Consider the following 19,170-nt stretch of genomic DNA (forward strand, 5'->3'; position numbering starts at 1 on the left):
ATTGCATTGTGTTTCTTTTCCTTCTATGTGCTTTTGGTGGAATTGTATATGTGTGCTTTCCGTTCATCGCGAATAAATGTGCTTTATGTTTAACTGTTTCCCGCTTCGCTTCATCATTTCTTTCATTGAATCCTCATCTTGCTTCACGTAAAGGGTTGGTCGTGGGCTAAAACGCCCGATAATTAATCGAACCGTCGGGGCCGACGATAACACCGCTCGGTTATCCCGATAGTACGGAACGGGTCGCTTAAGTGGCCCGTGTCCGAAGTCGACCTGCGGCGAGGTGCGATCGCCCGGTCTACCCTCCGTGTGGGTACTTAGGTAGGTCGAATTTGGCGAGCAATCCTATCCCATGCGGGGGCCGATTGGCTCGATCGCGGTGAGACCGAAAGGTCCACCCGTGAGTGGTTCCCGGTGTTAGTCCGAGAGGGTCATGACTGGATTGTCCGTCCGGTGGGCGACGTGCCGCGATTCGAGTTACGTGGCCGTCAGCACGCCGGCGGGCGCGAATCCGTAACACTGGTGTCAGGTCGTGCGATACAAATCCATCGCCCTCCTCGCGGCACTGGTAACGGAGAACGGGAAAACGGGCTGTCCTGTCTCCAATTAAATTCACGGGAATCGGTCCAGGGGTGAGAGAAGCGACCCCCGATACCCTCCAAAGTACGAGCGATTCAAATTAACCCTTTAAGAGAAGCAAGATGGCGTCTCAAGGCGAGCGGGAGCCGGGGGTATTAGAAATGGATGTAGAATGTGTAGAATCCATGGCTCAGGATGAAATCCCCGTGCAGGAAATGTTGGTTGTACAGGAAAACGAACTCGCCCAACTGAACCCAGAGCCCGAAATGGGTGCGGCAGCGGCCGCGGTGTATGACACCTCCCCTCCCCCCCCTCCACCAAAACCCTTCCCCGATCCCTGCCGAAACGGCTCACCCAAGCGCACCCGACATGGCCCAGCTATGCGCCATGCTGGCGGCAATGACAGCGAGAATGGATGTGAATACACAAAAAATGGATGCGAATACACAACAAATGAACGAAAAGATGGATGCGAATACACAAAAATTGGATGCGAATACACAACAAATGAACGAAAAGATGGATGCGAATACACAACAAATGAACGGAATGGAAACAAACATGAAGGAAGAAATGAAAGAGCTACGGGGTGAGACGCAGAACATGGGCCGATGCCTGCAGGCGGGCATGAAGGCCGTGACCAGGGAGATAGGAATGGCGACTCCACGTGTGGGAGCAAACGAGCTGGAAGGGGGTGCAACGGCTGACAGGCTCGCGGTGGAGGCGGGTAAAAAAATTATTCGGGGGGCGTGTTGGGCGAGGGTCGTGACAGAAGAATCGACGGTGACCAAAAGGGAAAAATTAAATGGGGAGACAAAAACGTGTGAGACGAGACACGAGGGAGATAACAAGGGAAGAGAGGGAAATAATAGTTGAGACAAGGGAGGTAAAGGGTGAAGAGGTGACCGAGTTGGCAGAGACACGGGAGATAGAAAAAATAGAGGAAAGACTACACGATGAAGACGGGGTAAGTGACGCACACACACACACGGAGGTAGTGGAGGACAATGGGGGTGAGCTCGCGGAGCGTGTAGGGACCCAGTGCGAGCACCTGGATGGCCTCCTCCAGGAACGAGGGGAGGGAGTATGCCCCCTTGAGGCAAATCACGACCAGGTGGGTTCGGTCGTGCTTTGCGAGGTTGAGGGGACGAGTGCTGTGTACAGGTGCACGCCGAGCTTGGGGGGGTATAGAGGCCCCGGCGACCCTTGTGGGGACACAAATCCCCAGTGTGGTTGTCCCGGTGTGTGTGCTGCAAGGTGTGAGTGCGTCCCTGTGTGTGGAAGAGACCCCGTGTGTGAGTGGTGTGGTGGCAAGTGTGCCGAAGGGCGTGCTCCCCAGCACGCCGTGTGTGGATGAGTCACCGTGGGTGAGTGCCCCCGCGTGTGTGAGTGGTATGGTTTGTGTGAGGGAAATGGCACGAGTTAGTGAGCGGCCGAGTGTGAGAGAGATAGCGTGTGCAAGGTCGCTGTGTGTGAGGGAGATGTCGGTGGGCATGTGTGAACATGCAGCCGCGTCTCCCGTCTCCCGGGGTGAATGTAATGGAGTGGTGTATGAGCATCGTGGCACGCGGGAGTGCGTGGGTCGAATGGCGACGGAGACTGCGACAGAGGGACAAAAGCCGAGTAGAGGCTGTAGAGTAGAGGCCGAGTAGAGCTGTTTCGGGGACCGTGCCGGGTTCACCCAGCAGCGAGCGCGAGGTCCGTGCTGTGCAACGCACGAGGCCCCCACGTGCTCGCTTGCGAGAGTGAACTCCCGGTCCGGAAACGCACGCGGTGGATTTGCCGATCCCGCGGACGGACAAGGTTTAGGCAGGATAACGGATTTGGACCGGACGGGTTCTCCACGCGGGCGGGTGTGTTAAGCTCCAACGGGCAGAGCACATGTGTTCGCGTGGGGAACCCCTCGAGATGTGAGGCTTGTGTTTTTTTTATGCGCCGGATGACGTCATGGCTGCGTGTGTGGTTGGAATCCGGCAGGAGGGGTATCCCTGCCGGATGGTACCGTCCAAGGAGGGACGAGGTACATGTGCAGCTGCATGACGTCACGGGCAGGTGCAAAGTGCACGAGCTGTGAGTTACCGCGCTGGTGCTGCGCATGTGGGGAAAAGAAAAGCAAGCCTCACTTTCGGGTGAACAGGATTCCTGGGCAAGGGGTGGATAATCCCCTTGGCCAGGGCACAGGATGAAACTAGTTAGGGGGAAGGGTTAGCTTAGTTAGACCGGCTCCATGGGGCAGGGGTAAGTCCTCATGGAGCCAGTGGAATGGATTAGTTAGAGGGATTTTAGCGAGATTTAGGTTGGGAAATGGATTTATGGGATTGTTTGTGGACGGTGACAGACTGTGGATGTGTAGCGGGGACGTAGCTTAGCTACGTAGTGTTAAATGGAACGTGCTGTAGTTTAAGGGATGACGTGGGAGCACGAGTTAGTTAGGGGATGCAGATAGAAGGATGGCAAAATTCAGCGGTGTGTGTGTTGAAGAGTTGGTGAGTTGTGAGGTGGAGACATGTTGAGTGAGTGAGGCCAGTGGGTCTGTGTGTGTAGAGTGAATGGGGAATGCATGGTGCGATGAGTGATTGGGAGCAGGAGTGACTCCCGCCCAAGGGACCCCGGGGTCAGTATAAAGTGAGTTAGGGGGTTAGTCAAATTTACAAAATGGAGGTCATTTTGTTGTTGGTGTGAATGTAGGCTCGAAACCCGTATGGAGGGGTGCAGGAGCCCTGTTGACGGGCTGGGAGCGTGGCTGCGAAAGGTGAGTATCGCTGAGTGGGTACCCCGGGCACCAGGCTAGTCGGCCGTAGTAGGCCAAGGGCCTATGGGGGGCCGGGATAGCATAGTGGGCATGGGTGCGTCCGCTTGGTGCGGGGCCCGGGGCGCCATTAGCCGCGTGGGCAGTGTTGTGGGCACGGGTGACCCTCGGAAAGGGGCCCGGGAAGCCAGCCTGCCACGTGTGCGTTTCAGGGGAGGTGCCATGGGGGGAACTCCCCGGTGTTTAGGGAGCTGGTAGGCTCGGAGGCAGTGTAGTGCCCGGGGGTGCCATCGTAGGGGAATCGGCAGAGGGTCGTGCCTGCCAAGGGGAGCCACGCGTCCCAGCCATGAGACCGTGTGAGGGCACGGAAAGAAAATTGGGGGGCGAGGCCCGAAATTTGAGACGACACCAACACAGGCGACGAATCTGGGTTTATAGAACCAATAGTTTAAGCGAGAGGCGCTTGTTGAAAGCCCCGGGGTAGTTTAACAGTTAAATGGTTAGGGTAGATTAGGAGATGTACCCCTCCGCACCATCCATCCCCTCACTCTCGTTGTGGGCCGCTGGACCCACTTTGGGTTAGATCGCTGAAGTCTGGGGAGGCCATCTTGAGGCTTCGTTGGGCCTCGACACAGGACGCTAGCTCTCCCTTGGTCCCCTCCGGGAAGGGAACGTAGGGGTTGGGAGTAGGCTAGGTGACAGGATAGGTTAGCCGAACAAGGACAGTAAAGGGGGTTAGGGGACGAATTATAGTGGGGAAGTAAAAATAAAAACAACAAAAAAAATAAGTTGGGGCTAAATTGGGTTTGACAAATTAAGGGGGTGGGTATGGACAGTGACAGGCAAAGGCGATAAGTTGGGAGGGAGACCGTAGGGTAGGTCCGAGCCCGCCTTCCGAGTGGCCAGCACCACCGCACTCCCTCCACCAACCTCCACTGCAAGGCAAAGGCCGGCCAACTTCATCGGCAGCTGTGTTTTGCTGCAAGGCCTGTACCGGCCGGATCGTCAGCAGCTGTTTACTTCAAGGCCTGTGCCGGCCAGTTCGTCTGCCGGCTGTGTTTGCCTGCAGCGGCCCTGTTCTGCAGGCTGTGGTTGCCTGCTCACCTTTGCCATGCCATGCCCACCACCCCTGTTCACCACCCTCACCCCGTTCAATTTTTCTTTGTGGTTCTGTTAAAGTGGCGGCCCGTGCACCGTGTTAGCGTCCATCCATTCATTCATCCATCCATCCATCCAACCATCCGTCGTGTTCATTGCGTGTGCCACTGGAGCTGGCACAGAGACTGCGTTTGTGCAGCCCATGCACCGTTGTGGTTCACTGGGTTCATTTCAAAAGGGAAGGCCTTGGACTGCGTGTGAGCAGCCGGCCACGTTCCCTGTCACCTGCATTGTTGAGCCAGAGACTGCATGCAAGCAGCCCGGCTCCCTGCGAACTGCTTTCTTTTTGCAGAGTTCATTGATCCTGGGCCATGGTTTAGTGTAAAATTTGTAAGTTAAGGTAAGATGTACTGTACATATGAGTGCGCCCCCGGCATGTCTGTCTTAGCGCCGGCAATTTTATTTAAGTCGTCCGTGTGAGTGGGTTTGTTTAGTTAGTTACTCAGCCCTCAGGTTATTTATTTTGGGGACACGAATACCATGAATGTCGCACTCAGGGATCCGTAGGTAAAACGTACTAGGGGAGAACTACACATGATGGCACACGAAAATTTGACGACTCGGGACGAGTCTGTAAAAAGGGGAGGGGGTAGTGTTGTGGTTGAGGAAATTCGCAAACCACCATTCAGGTCCCATAGGTGAGATATCTCTGTAAGTATATGTGTAGTTAGCCCAAACCCGTTGTTTAGAGGGAATAAATGTCATTCATTCGGGCTGCGACCCTTTAAGATAACCGTTTTTCTGTTCTATCTTCATTTTGAACCAACCACGTCTCAACCGCCATCACACATCAACCACCAACCGCAACGCCGCTTCACAACAACAACAACGCCAACAGCCACGACCTTTACCGTCACAACTCGCTCTCGCAATCATCGCATCACCGCCATGCCAAGCGTCACCGTGGCCAGGGACCACCACAATAAACCCTCGACCACCTTCACCTCTCCTCCTTCTGCCGCCATTCCCGCACAGCTTGTGGGCACCGATCCTGGACTCGTACAGGGCGCGCGCCGAGCAGCGGGTGCAAAAAGCGGCCTTTCCGGGGAAGTCGGATCAGGAATGATTCACGCCCACTTCTGTTCCGTCCTATCAGCGAGCGCGGGGCGATTTGGCCCCGCCTCCAGACGCGTCGGAGTAGAATCGATATATGCAGATTCGCAGATCGTGAATGATTCACGCCCACTTTTCCTCCATCCAATGGGGGAGCGTGGCTCCGCCCCCGAGCCGATCCTGATCCAAAAATCTGCATATGGTTTCTCCTGTCGCACTATAAAGCGCCGAGCACGGAGCGAATTGAGTCGAGTTGAGAGTTTCTGTTTCGGGCTCGGGCGAGTTGGAGAGGTGTGGCAGCGGCAGCGGCAGAGAGAAGAGTTTCTGTTTCGGGCTCGGGCGCGTTGTGGCGGCGGCGAAGCGTGGCAGCAGCAGCAGTCAAGACGGGGTTCGGAGTCTGTCGGGGAGCTGCGGAGAGGGGAGGCCGGGAACGCGGTCGAGGTCGCAGTGGAGTCGCTCGTCGCGGGACCCAAGCAAGCCAGATATCCTCTTTCCCCAGAGCATCAACAACCCCCCCTGTTTCCCCCCGCCCGATAATTAATCGGAACCGTCGAGGTTGACGATAACACCGCTGAGATAGTGCGAGAAGGGGGCCCCGTTCCCACCCCATTCCAGGCAGTGCCAGCGAGGCCCGCGGAGGAGCACGGAGTCGGGGCGCCGCCGCCATTTTGCGGATCATCACCAGACGGGTAGGCTCGACGCGGTCTCGGCCCCAGGCCCATCTGCCCCCTTGTAGTTGAGGGTGGCCCCTTTTTCTTTTGCTTTGAGTATATGTGTTGTCGGCGCCGTCTGTAAAGTAAAACTGTGTAAGTGTTGCCGTGTGCTCGCGTAGTCGGTAGTAGATCTGCATTGTGTCTCTTTTGTTGCATTTGCTTTTTGTGCATAATTGTTGTGTTACTTTTACATTTGCTTTTGGTGCATAATTGTTGTAATTGTATATGTGTGCTTTCCGTTTGCCGCGGAATAAATGTGCCTTATGTTGAACTGTCTTTCCCGTTTCGCTTCGTCTTTTCTTTCATTGAATCTCCATCTTACTTCACGTAAAGGGTTGGTCGTGGGCTAAATATGCCCGATAATTAATCGGAACCGTCGAGGTTGACGATAACACCGCTCGGTTATCCCGATAGTACGGAACGGGTCGCTTAAAGTGGCCCGTGTCCGAAGTCGACCTGCGGCGAGGTGCGATCGCCCGGTCTACCCTCCGTGTGGGTACTTAGGTAGGTCGAATTTGGCGAACAACCCTATCCCACGCGGGGGGCCGATTGGCACGATCGTGGTGAGGCCGAAAGGCCCACCCGTGACTAGTTCCCGGCGTTAGTCCGAGAGGGTCACGACGGAATTGTCCGTCCGGTGGGCGACGTGCCGCGATTCGAGTTACGTGGCCGCTCGCAAGCCGGCGGGCGCGAATTCGCAACAATATATATATATATATATATATATATATATATATATATATATATATATATATATATATATATACATATATATGTATACATATGTATATTTATGTATATATATGTATATATATGTGACGCTTTGGTGTTGGCATGTGTCCAATGGGGATTGGCGGAGTATATATATATATATATATATATATATATATATATATATATTCACACACACACAATAATAAAGATGTGTGTGTGTATTTGTGTGTGTTGCCATTTATCCCAGAGATGACCAAACGGATCTCCATCAAACTTCCAGAGGTTCTTCAGTGAGTGCCATGGAGCGTTTTAGGCAAAAAATAAATTTGGAAAAGAAAAGTTGAATTTTTTTTTTTAATCACTATATAGTGTCTTCAGCCTTTGTGGCTTTGTGAAAGGTAATATTAAATGATCCGTGACCCCATTCCTTAGTGGGTGTAGGGAAGTGTTTTCGTCCCCCACAAAAAAAAAAACAGAAAAAAAAACAAAATTTGATTTCTTCAAAATGCCAACAGGATTAAAACAGCAGCGAGCAATGGCAACACCGGGAACCCCTGCTGGTACCCCTGCTAGGTGAGTGATCGAGTAGATTTCAGTGTTTTCAGAGGTGGTGGAGGAAAGTAAGATCAGAAGGGAGAGCTCAAAAACAATGAATGCAAACTTGAACCAAAATAAGACAGGATATTTTTGTTTTTAACCCGAGAGTAGTTTGTATGTGGAATCGTTTGCCAGAAATAACAGCAACTCACAGAGCAAGAAGAGTCACTCAGTATTATTATTTTTTTTTTTAATGGATCTCTCCAAGGAGCAAGAAAAGACAGGAACAAGTGGTCTGGGCAAGTAAGAGTGCAAAGTATGCGTGGACAACTTCTTCCCTTTTCTTGTATGTTTCTTGCAGGCATGAGTTGGCGGGTGTTTCATATATCAGGAATAAATGGCCTCGACCTCGCTTCACTTGGCCTCCGCCGAGTTATATGAGGTCCTTTTCAAGGAACTTTGATACAGTCGGAGGCCATTAGGACCATCAAAGCCTGTGCTATTATGACAAACCAAAAGTTGTTTGTCCGTGCTCTTTCCTGTTTAAATGCTGAGCATCAAGCAAGGAAGTAGCATGTACCATTTTTGTTAAAGTATTTCAAATAACTCGGCCTGGGATTGAACCATCGACCTCCAAGACTCAAAAAACAAATGCTCTACCCATTCCATCACTGAGGCTGGGTCTACCACATGCACTCTGCAAAACCTTGAACTCCTCGCCTTCGGTGTTCCCTCTCTTTTGTACGCTGAAATAAGATTTGAATGGTAGACTTGATTAGAATTCAATGTCCAATGTTGTTGGTGGACCGTGTACACCCTGCAGAAAAATTGGGGGCTTAAAGCATAGAAAGAGCAGAGGATGCAAGACAAGAAAGGAGGTGGAAGAAGAAACAGACCACTGACCTGCCTGAGATGTGAAAGTGATAAGTCCATCGACTCACCGTCATAGTGGGAAATTCCAATGATCTTAGTCATTAAAATTTTGTTGTGCTGCGTTAGTTTGCAAGTCTGGTGTTTTGTTTTGGATGTTTTTCTGTCTATCAGTACCTCTCTGTGGTTGTCCATACTTTTCCAAACGAACCCTTCATAAGTAAAATATGTACTGGAATAGGAGACATAATTTGTAGACGAACTGGCTGTTGGACCAAAATAATTGTTGATGTCAGACTTGAGGGCACCAGACCATTTGTAGAGATCCTCATGAAACAGGCAAGGAACCAATTAAAAACAGGAAGTGACCTGGACGCTTATTAGCTGATGTGAAGAAAAGCAGGTCATTTTAAATGAGACTTTCCACAAGCACTGAACTCGGCTTCGAGATGAAGTGGAGGTGACATTGAGGGTACCAACACTTGCAGATGCTTCTATAAGATACCAAGTTGTAGTCCAATTTTGAAGTAAGATGCCATTGGCTAAAAAAGTATCAGGAAGCAGAACAGCCAGGGTATAAAGAAGCGAGCAGAGCAGGGTCTGCACACATTTTCCTCCTGCATTTCCACCCTGTGGTTCACATTGCAGCAGCAACAGCAGTTTCTGGAGACTGGTGTTGTTGCTTGGTGTTGGAAGGTTTGATGAGGTGGGGGGGGGGGGTATGGGAGGCTCGCACCTTGACAACATATAAAATGTGCCTGCTATAAAAAGGAACCACTGAGTAATGTACAAATTTCTTACCCAAGGAGCGTTTATCATTTGTACATGACAGTGTGCAGTCCATGCTTACTTGTGTGTAAAGGTTGAGAGGTTATTGCTGTGCCTGGTCACATGACAATCCTCCAAATCATGATGTTTGGTGCAACCAATGTTTGTTAAATGACAAGTTATCAAAACATGAAGCATTACACATTTAAATTGGAAAAGAACTTAATTGAAACAGTTTGCTCAATTTGTTTGATGCTATTGGACATGATGGAAATGTGAAGGTTAAACTTAGAGTGCATTTAATCGTGATAGCTTCCTGGAATATTGGATACATTTTGTGCATGCCTGTGCATTGTCAAGCCTGTTTTACTTGCAGGATAAGAAATCATTTGGGGCGAGGGGGGCTTGTATTTGTACAGCTAGTTCTCCTGGACTTGTGCACATCCACATATACGGGTCAAATGGCTATGTTGGTGCTTAAGCCCCACTGGTTATATCACAGTCGCAAGAAAAAAAAACAACTGCTCGGCCAATGTTGTGGCCAGTGCTCCCGAAGCAGGCTGCGCTGCATGATTGTGGTGGAAAACATCCAAGCTCATGCAAACTATACTTGCTTCAAGGATGAAGAACTTCAATCAAAATCAAAAAGCTCTTAAATGTTTTGCAGTGTTCTTATCATGATGTCTAAAAAGCTTTCAAATTGTTGTGTGTGTGTGTGTGGTGTGTCTGATTTTTACCCCACACACACACGAAGCGAAAAGTGGGGTTAAGCAATTGGTTCACTTTTGTTCATCTATCTATTTACAAACATCAGTTTATAATCGAGGAACAACTTCATTTCAGTTGAATGTTATATTTTGAACACGAATCGGAACACGCATCACACCAGGATCCTGTAGTTTAACAGTACTTTGTTAAACTACAGGACAATTTGAATTTGTCCCGGTTTGTCCCGGTCGCATTGTCCCGGTTTGTCCCGGTCGCATTTGAATTTGAATTCAAATTGAATTTGTCCCGGTCGCACATGCGCATAGAGGAGTGAGATAATCTTTTTTTTTTAACTCTGTCTGCCGGTCAAACAAAATTGAAAATCATTCCAAACAGAAAACTTACTGTTTTTAAGGACGTCATAAAGGACACAAACAATGGACACGAAAAACTAATGTAACATGTTAAATTAGGTGGTGTAAAAAAGGCTGCATCAAGGCAGTAAACTTCCGATTTTTATTTTTCTACAACCTTGAACACTGTATGGGATGGTCACAATGTCTTGTCAACCCTTGTAAAATTGTGACATTTCCTTTGATCATGTCAACTGACAACGCTGAAATTGTTCCACAAATTATACCACATACCTTTGCAGTACTATTTTACTTGATGACACATTTACAGCATACGACACAAGTCTTAAGTGTCCAGTCGTTCGTGCTCCATCATTGTCATTACAGAGAATAAATTTGCGTCGTGGGGCGATACGAATAAACATGTCTCACTTCTTGTTTCAGGTCATCAGTGGTTGCGTAGCACTGCTGTGCAATAATCTCTTTTATGAAGCCACAAATGGATTTATCACATGTCGACAGGTCTGGGCTTCGAGGTGGCCAGTCAAGTGGAGCAGGCATCACTGGTGACCCATGACCAATTCAATGTTCTCCGAAAATCTCACCAAGGTATTCCCTAAGAGCGATTGCATAATGTGCCAGTGCCCTGTCGTTCTGGAGCCACGCATTGTCCTTAATAGCAAGGTTATCCCAGTTGTTGGTGACAAGGGTTGAGAAGATATTGTGGCCACCCTGTAGAACACAAATCGCCTATTTTGTCACTTTCAAAACCCTTCAGTTTATCAGTACTCCAACAAAATATTACGGCATTTTACATCATCTCAACCAATTGAAATTGCCGCTCACAGATCCTGCCCATGTCGTTGTTTCTCAAGACTGTGTGGGGTAAGGTGTTCTATGAATTCTCTAGTCGAAGAAGTTGTCATGAGCCTTGAAAATGTAAACGAATGATAAAATGAAATAAAAGGCTCTGTTCATAGATGGAAACATTATTAGATAAGGGATTCTGTGTACATCAAATTTAATTGATTTGGAAACAATGTTTGCCTTTAGCATTAAAAAGAGAAATGCGAAAGAATAGATGCAGAAAAACGTCAAGGCTGACTGTCTAGCCTCAGCTGCATCTATATTCTAAAAATGCACAATCGAATCAATAATCTCATTCACATGTTGTGCAACAGAAAAACATCATCAACCTGAGTTCGATGGACAAGCCCACTCAACAGCAAAAGCTGTTGTTTGTAAGTTTCATCTCACGGTCAAAGAGAACGCGAAGGTAAGGGGAGGATTGGGTGAGGCTGAAACGATGGCGAATGTGAGGAATGTACACACGACTTAGCACAGAAGATCTAAAAGCCTTGCATAAAAACGCTCACTACCTTCATATGTAACACCCACTACAGAGTTCTCTACACACCCCGGTCATTTGCATTTGTCCATTCTCACTAACTCCAAGTAAGAGACCATTTCTGTGCTGAACTTGTCATCTGCCTTCGTTGCCACTACTCTTCAGGGCAAACTAATCCACATACTTGCTACAGTGCATAAAAATGCCATTTCATTCTCATTTCTACCTTTAATTTCATTTTATTTTTAAACTGTGATACCTTCTCCTATCCCTTAATAATAATAATAATAATAATAATAATAATAATAATAATAATAATATCATTCCTTTCACACCATAAAGGGCACATTGGGCTGCTGAGGCAGTTTTGTTGGCAAGGAGTACAATCCTGGACAGGTCACCACTCCAACGCAGGTTACCCTGAATGGTTATTATCCCAGTACAATGGTACTCATTTCGCCAACCTCAGAAGGATGACATGCTGAGTCAACCCCACCTGGTGTTAATTCAATGGCAGGCAGGGGCTCAAACTCAGGTCTCTTATATCCCAAGCCAGCCACTTTAATTGCTAAGCCAACACCAGGCCCTATCCCTTATTACCACCTTAAATCAGATGATGCACACCACTTAATTTAATATGAACTGCCATTAAAAACACCTGAAATAGTTAAACTTTGTCAACCACACGACATCACTTGGATCTGTTATTACACTTGCATTCACTCACCTCCACGTGATATACACTTACTGAACAGTAGGAGTCAGTATCAGTTGTTATTTTTTCCTATTTTAGACGGCATAAAGTCAATGCACATTCTCGCAGGATGGCCGAGAGGTACACACACTCGCCTCCAAACTGTCTTGCCTGGGTTCGAATCCTGACCGAGCTATAAACTATCGTCCCGGTGTTTCACAGGTATGGTGATTCATCAAGGTGTGTGCCATCCCTTGGATTGACGTTAAACGGGTAACCCGTCTGCCAACATTAGTTTAAGGATGTTAAAGATTTCACGGTGTCCTTCGCAAAGAGTAGGCGAGCTATCGCCGGCACCCTGTACAAATTACATATTCCTGCCATAACCGTCGTTGAAGGTTAGGCCTGGCCTGCCGGTTCGTGAATTACTTGGGCCAAGCTTCTACTGGCCAACCCTGCAAGAACGGGGGAATAATTGTTAAAGAAGATAGCCATTGCCACATTGTCACAATGGTCCACTGACCCCACTTTTTGAAATGAACATAAAACAACTTCATAAACCAGACTATTCCATACTACCACTGCAGGACAGAGGACTCCCTCAACTCATATTGATGGGTGTTTGGCATGTACTGTGCATGCTGAGTGCCATTTAGAGAGAGAGAGAGAAGAGAGGAGAGGAGAGGAGAGGAGAGGAGAGGAGAGGAGAGGAGAGGAGAGGAGAGAGAGACTGAGAAATCAAACGCACGTTAAGCGGCCAATGATGCTGGACCGATTCTGGCTAGATACCCCTGCCAGTTATACCGCTCGTTAGACAAATTCAGTCCAGTATTGTTGGTTACCTGTGCCACATCGAATAACAAAATAAGTCTTATAACTGCTTCACCAAAGCTTAAAATCATGAATCAATTATTATTTACATGCAAACACCAACCAAAAATTCTAGAATCTTTTGAAACATGATATTCGAGACAAAGAAAAAGTATGCAACGTACCCCCATAATTTGTGAGTGTCATGGGTCCTATTGGGCACACAGTGCTTGTGATAGTAGCTTACTCAGGCCTATGGACTTTCCTGCTGACCTTACCACCTAGCAAGGACAAGTGCAGATAAGTACCAAACAATAAAATTACATGAAAAGTCGTTTGTCGATATATGTTCATGTACTGTTGGCCAAAATGTCCTAAACTTATACAGGCAAACATTAAATGGACAAACTCTGGTTGTTGTATACTGTAGGTGGAGGGGGCAGGGACGGGGGGAGGAGAGATATGTGTGATTTAACAGTCCCTACAATGGCAGTTCCATAAGAGTCGGGGTGGGTGGAAGGCCTGGATTTTGGAGTATTGCCAGAATTGGATGACTGGAAGAATGTGTTCATGCTGGAGTTTGTAGAGCGTCAAAAGGTTGAGATAACAGAGAGAGCAAGACCAGGGAAAGGTGGTTCAAAACAACACCAACAACCACCACAGAGCTGTCTGCATTGAGAGAGCAACAGGCATTGTGCCTTTTTCGAGAGCTTTAGATTTCAAAGAATCTTGGTGAGATAGATGTGATGCTGGGGCCCCCCAAAATAGAGAGCAGTCTCCATTGAGCTATGGGCAAAGTCCTTGTAGACAGAGAGTAAGTAGTTCTGATTTTTTTTTTTTAACTGTTTGACTTGTAACGACAGAAGACACCAAATTTGTTGTTGGCTTTGGAGGACAGCTTTGGTATATGGCCAGTCCAGGACAACTTTTGGTTGACGGTGAGGCCGAGAATTTCAAGAGACGGAACGTCTTCCTGTGGTTGGCCAAAGAAACAGATACTGGGGTGCATTTGATGATCCTTCTGGAGAGACAAAAGGACACAGAATTGCCAGGATTGAAAGACACGTTCAATTTATGAACAAGTATCTAAGCTATTCCAAATCGGCAGAGAGCGACCCAGCTGCTATCTGTCTGTCAGTGAGATGGAGGGCGGTGCTGTATGTCACAACATGGAGTCATCTCCAAAAACGTTAGAGGTTGGCAAGGAGGGGTTCAGAGCATTGAGAAGATCATTTGTAAATGAGGAACAAGACTGCACCCAACACACTGCCTCGAGGCACAACAGACTGCAGTGGGAGAGGAGAGGGTTCCATTGATAGTGACGAGATTATTCGAGTGGAGGACGTCAGAAAGCCAGTTATGAAGATGGATATCTATCCTATTCTGCACCCCAGGCAAAAATAGCATTCCTTTCCTGTAGTAATTCTCTGCACACCACTCCAGTAGGACCTGTAACCAACTATAATATATGAGAGTACAACTCTCATATACTATCATTATAACTGCAGCATTTTTGCCTGGGCCTATAGCCCTTCTTTGCAGCAACTTACTTTGCTACGACACTTGGTGTTATTTTGAATTAAATTTTCATTCCATTATCTACATTCTACATCATTTATGAATAAAATAAATGAATAGGCATGAGCTAAAAGTAACCCCAAAGTATACTATTGGTTACCAACTTCTTCCATGAAGTATGCTCATTCTTAATATTAGTCTTTTCATTATTCTTCAACCAACTCTCTATGCACTCAACTTTCTAACCCACCAGCCACCTCCAAGGTCGAACCATATCAAACATTCTTTTAAAGCACAATCATGCACCTATTGTAACACGCAACATACACTATACTTTATAAAACCATGCTGCCTATCCAAAATCAGATGAAACATTTCTACTGTTGCCACAGCAAGTCCCTAATTAAGGTTTCAATGATATTTTCTATTCTTTAAATTTAACGCACTTTCCTGTAAAACCCTACGCTTCCCTCAATGTTTCTTTTTGAACAAAATCTCAGCTTGCAGAAGAGCGAAGTGAGAGGTGTGAAGGCAGTAAACGAACAGTGGGGACAACAAGCAAGGAAATGGACAAACAAGTGTAGGAGAAAAGAGAAGGAAGAATATAGTGACATGCAACAAGAGTGTTGGGTTCATTAGCAAGGGGGGGGGGGCAGAAGGGGCTTAGAAAACATCACGGATGGGAATGGAACAGCAACTGAAGTCTTCTTATTACCTCCGCCACTGAAGGTGAAGGAGGTTGTTTTCACCCCTCTCTGTCTGTCTGTTTGTTTGTTTGTTTGTGTGCAGGATCTCAAAAAGTTGCGGACGGATCTGGATGAAATTTGTGGTGGGCAGCTTGGGTGTGTGACAAGGAAGAATTGATTAAATTTTCGTGAAGATCCGAATCCGGATTCGATACTTTTTTTTAAGTGATTCTTCACCATTGAGAGATCGGGCTCAACTAATATTTCGCACGATATCTCAAAAAGTTGTGGATGGATTCGATGAAACTTGGTGGACAGGTTGGGTGTGTGATGACAACGAATTGATACTATTTTGGTGAAAATCCGAATCCGGATGTGGATACGAGAGTTATTTGATTTTTAAAGTGATTCTTCACCATTGAGAGAGAGGGCCAAAAACGATATATATGCATGATATTTCAAAAATGTATTGGGCCCGATATGTTATTGTGGATCAGTCATTACGTGGCGGAGGTGTGCGCTCTCCAGAGTGCCCTTCTAGTTTTGTCTGCAGCACAAGGCTGTGGGGTGGCATCATTGGCTGAGGGCGTGGCTGTTCCGCTGATGCCATGCCCTCTGCAAGTTTGGGCAGGAATTTGGAATTTGTTCAGGTTGTCTTTAACAACCACCAACTAATGCCGGCAGATGGAACGCCCAGTAAAATGTCCATCCGAGGGACGGCACACACATTGTCGAATTACCCTGCTTGTGAAATGAACTGACGTGACAATGTACCATGATCCTGAAGACCTGCAGGAAGACAGATTGAACAGACTCAGGAGGAGATTTCACGGATAGGAGAAAAGAGGAACAAGGCAGTAGAGGTGAGTGGTCAATCAGAATTTTTGGCGTTTCAGAACTAAGGGGTTGATGGAACAGTGTGTACTTTTTGGAGGGACTGGGAAAGGTTCGGGGGATGAAAGAGCAGAGGTCACAAGACCATAAAAGAAACCACCTCCCTGTCTGTGACGAGAGGCCAGAAAGTCTTTTACTTCTTTGTGAGAGATGCAAATGATGTCGATAACTTTGGATTCCACAACATGCAAGGGCAACGTGTGAATTAGAGGGCATCAGCCAATCAGGGAAAGTAGTACTCCATTGAGCTATGGACAAAGGCCTTGTAGGCTGATAGAAGTTCAGTTTTATGAACGATGTAATTAGCACGTTGGATAATATGCATTCGGTGGCTGGCTTTAGAGGTCAGTTTTCACATATGGTCTGCCTAGGAAAAGTCATTACCGATTGTATGGCCCAGAAGTTCGACACAGACTAAACCTGTTTTGGTGATTGACTGGAGAAATAGATAGGAAGGTTCATTTAACAATCCTGCCTGGGAGCCAGGGTTGAGAATGTGAGATTTGTCTTGATTCAAACATCCTCCAAGTGTCAGAGCAGCATCTGATCCTTTCCAGGTCAGAGGAGAGGAAAACGGCTGCTTCCGACCTGTCACTGTGATGTGGAATCACATGACATAATTTTGAGTAATTTGCCAAGAGGAAAGCATGGTTTTCCACAGCATGAGTAGGGCCATCAATGTATATGAGAAATTGGCCTCACATGCATCCTTGAGGGATTCCAATCTTTACTGGGACAGAAGATCAAAGTATCCTGTTGACAGCTACGTCCTGACAGTGCGAGTAGAGGAATTCAGCAAGCTGGGGAAGGTGGTGGTCTTGTATGCCACAGACAAAGCTTGGAAAGTCGAGCAGGATGCTGGACTGTCCCATGGCTGAGATGTCCAGAGATACAGGTCTGACCTCTTTATTTTTTCTTTATTTCATCCTCCTGGCATACATACATCCATTGCTGTGGAAAGCAGCAATGGAAACAAGTTGAGTGACCGGGATTAAATCCAAAGTGGCGAAGAACAGACAGGTTGTTGGAGAAGAGGAAAGATAATGTCAGCTGCGATGAGGGATTCCATAACTTTGGAAGGAAACATTTTCATTATGAAACAAATCTGAGTTTTTTTAACCCCTGTAATTGAATTATCTGATTTTTACTCTGCGTCTGAGCAACAACGCATCAAGGATTATAACCCTAGCCAAGAAACTAAACTGCTTGGGCAGAACCAATTACTTGTATAGAGAATGGCACACACACAAGAAGAATTTTACCTCCTACTCCAACTGGTGAAGCCGAACTTGCACAAATTCTTGCTACAACATCTGATATCCATAACATTTTGGACTTGTCCATGCTTCCATTATTTCACCATCCATCCATCCATCCGTTGGGACCATACTCTGTACAGAGCGTTGATGCTGCTTAAGCAGTCTCCTTGGCTATTGGGTACAATCCTGGACGGGTCGCCACTCCGACACAGGATACCAGCAAGCTGGCACTCGTTTTGCCAACGTCAGAAGGATGACAGTCAGAGTCAACCCCACCTGGTATTAATTCAACAGCCGAGGGGGATTTTAACTCAGGATCCTAGGATCCCAAGCCCACCACCCTAACCATTGAGCCAACACCAGGCATTATTATTTCACCATGATGTGCATAAAAATTAAAGAGGGTATGTATAGGTAGGCAAGTCTCTTAACGTATATACAGGGTGTGTCAAAAAAATTGATACAACTTTGACTTCCTGCCATTTCTTTGTTTTTTGACCAATACCATTTTCCTTTTCAGGGTTTGGTGGTGTTATTGTGATATTTGTTCCCTGGGATTTCCAGCTCCGTAGCTCAACTATGCAATTGACAATGAAGCAGAAGACAAAAGTGGTGGCTCTGTGGTATGAGAATAAATCATATGTGGACACTCGCCGGAGGTTCTGCCGGGAATACAACCTCAAAACACGCGATGAACCCACCAATTGTGCCATTCAACGTATTGTGAAACATTGGGAGCACAAAGGTACAGTGCACAACCAGAGCAAGGGCAACAGTAGCAGGCCAGCATTAGTAACCAAGAGCCAAGCCAACATCGACGCCATGCGGAATTCTGCAGTGGACAGTCCCAAGAAGTCCCACCGCCGGCGCTTTCGAGAGCTAGGCATCAAACCAACATCAGTCTTGTGTATCATCACGAAAGAACTGAAGCTTTTCCCAAACATCATCTGTATTAGGCATAAACTGAGTCAAGATGACATGAGAAAGAGACTTGATATGTGAAATTGGCTCAGTGACAACAATGGATACCAACTGCCCTACCGCGCTGGATGATCTGAAGCAGGAGGTGTCAGACTACCTCCAGACAGTGCCACATGAGACCTACAGGAAAGTTGAACAGAACTTTGGAGTCAGGATCAATGCCTGCCTGAACCACAGAGGGGCACACATCAAGAAAGTCAATAACAAGTATTTTGCACGAATGCCAATTTCAGACCTTGGGCTCTCACTAACTCGAGCAGTGACTCACTGCAACAGCAATCAGTGATAGAAAATACCATGTCATAAGCTTTCAAGAAATGTTTGGTTCATGTTCCTGAGGTTTCTGTTTCTTTGGAAATAAACATTTAAAGTTGCATCACTTTTTAAAACACCCTCGGGCCTAACAAGCTTAACGTATCACTGACTTGAAACTGCATGGAAAATTGAAAATCTTGCAGCAAGTCCCTGTGAAGACTCACAGTGGACAGAAGATGAAGCAAGACTTCTTTTACAGAGATTTTTTGAAACCATTTTAGATATGACAGATAACTTGGATTACTAAAATCAGAAATGCTGATGTTATATCCAGTATAGCCTCAGTATAGCAAATATGCACAACAACAAAATATCATTTTTAGTCACTAGTTGTGACATAACGAAATTATACATGTATGTATGTATGTATTGTCATGTCCAGGTCACTTAACACCGACGGTGGACGGATGAGCCGAACTGGCTTTTTACCCCCTCAGACGACGTTCCGAATTATGGCGGACAA

General features: G+C 47.0%; 1 protein-coding gene and 1 long non-coding RNA gene across 4 annotated transcripts in view; one reads left to right on the forward strand and one right to left on the reverse strand.

Annotated features, from left to right (window-relative positions):
* Positions 1-19,170, reverse strand: part of LMO3 (LIM domain only 3) — a 203,166-nt gene that overhangs the window by 92,706 nt on the left and 91,290 nt on the right. The window lies entirely within an intron of this gene.
* LOC147032981 (uncharacterized) lies at positions 9,170-18,766 on the forward strand. Its single transcript, XR_015055417.1, has 2 exons — positions 9,170-10,811; positions 11,384-18,766. It is a non-coding gene; the product is annotated as an uncharacterized LOC147032981 (long non-coding RNA).

Source organism: Eptatretus burgeri, chromosome 2, assembly GCF_056783735.1.
Source record: "Eptatretus burgeri isolate ZD-2024b chromosome 2, Ebu_testis_v1, whole genome shotgun sequence".
NCBI classification, from domain to species: domain Eukaryota; kingdom Metazoa; phylum Chordata; class Myxini; order Myxiniformes; family Myxinidae; genus Eptatretus; species Eptatretus burgeri.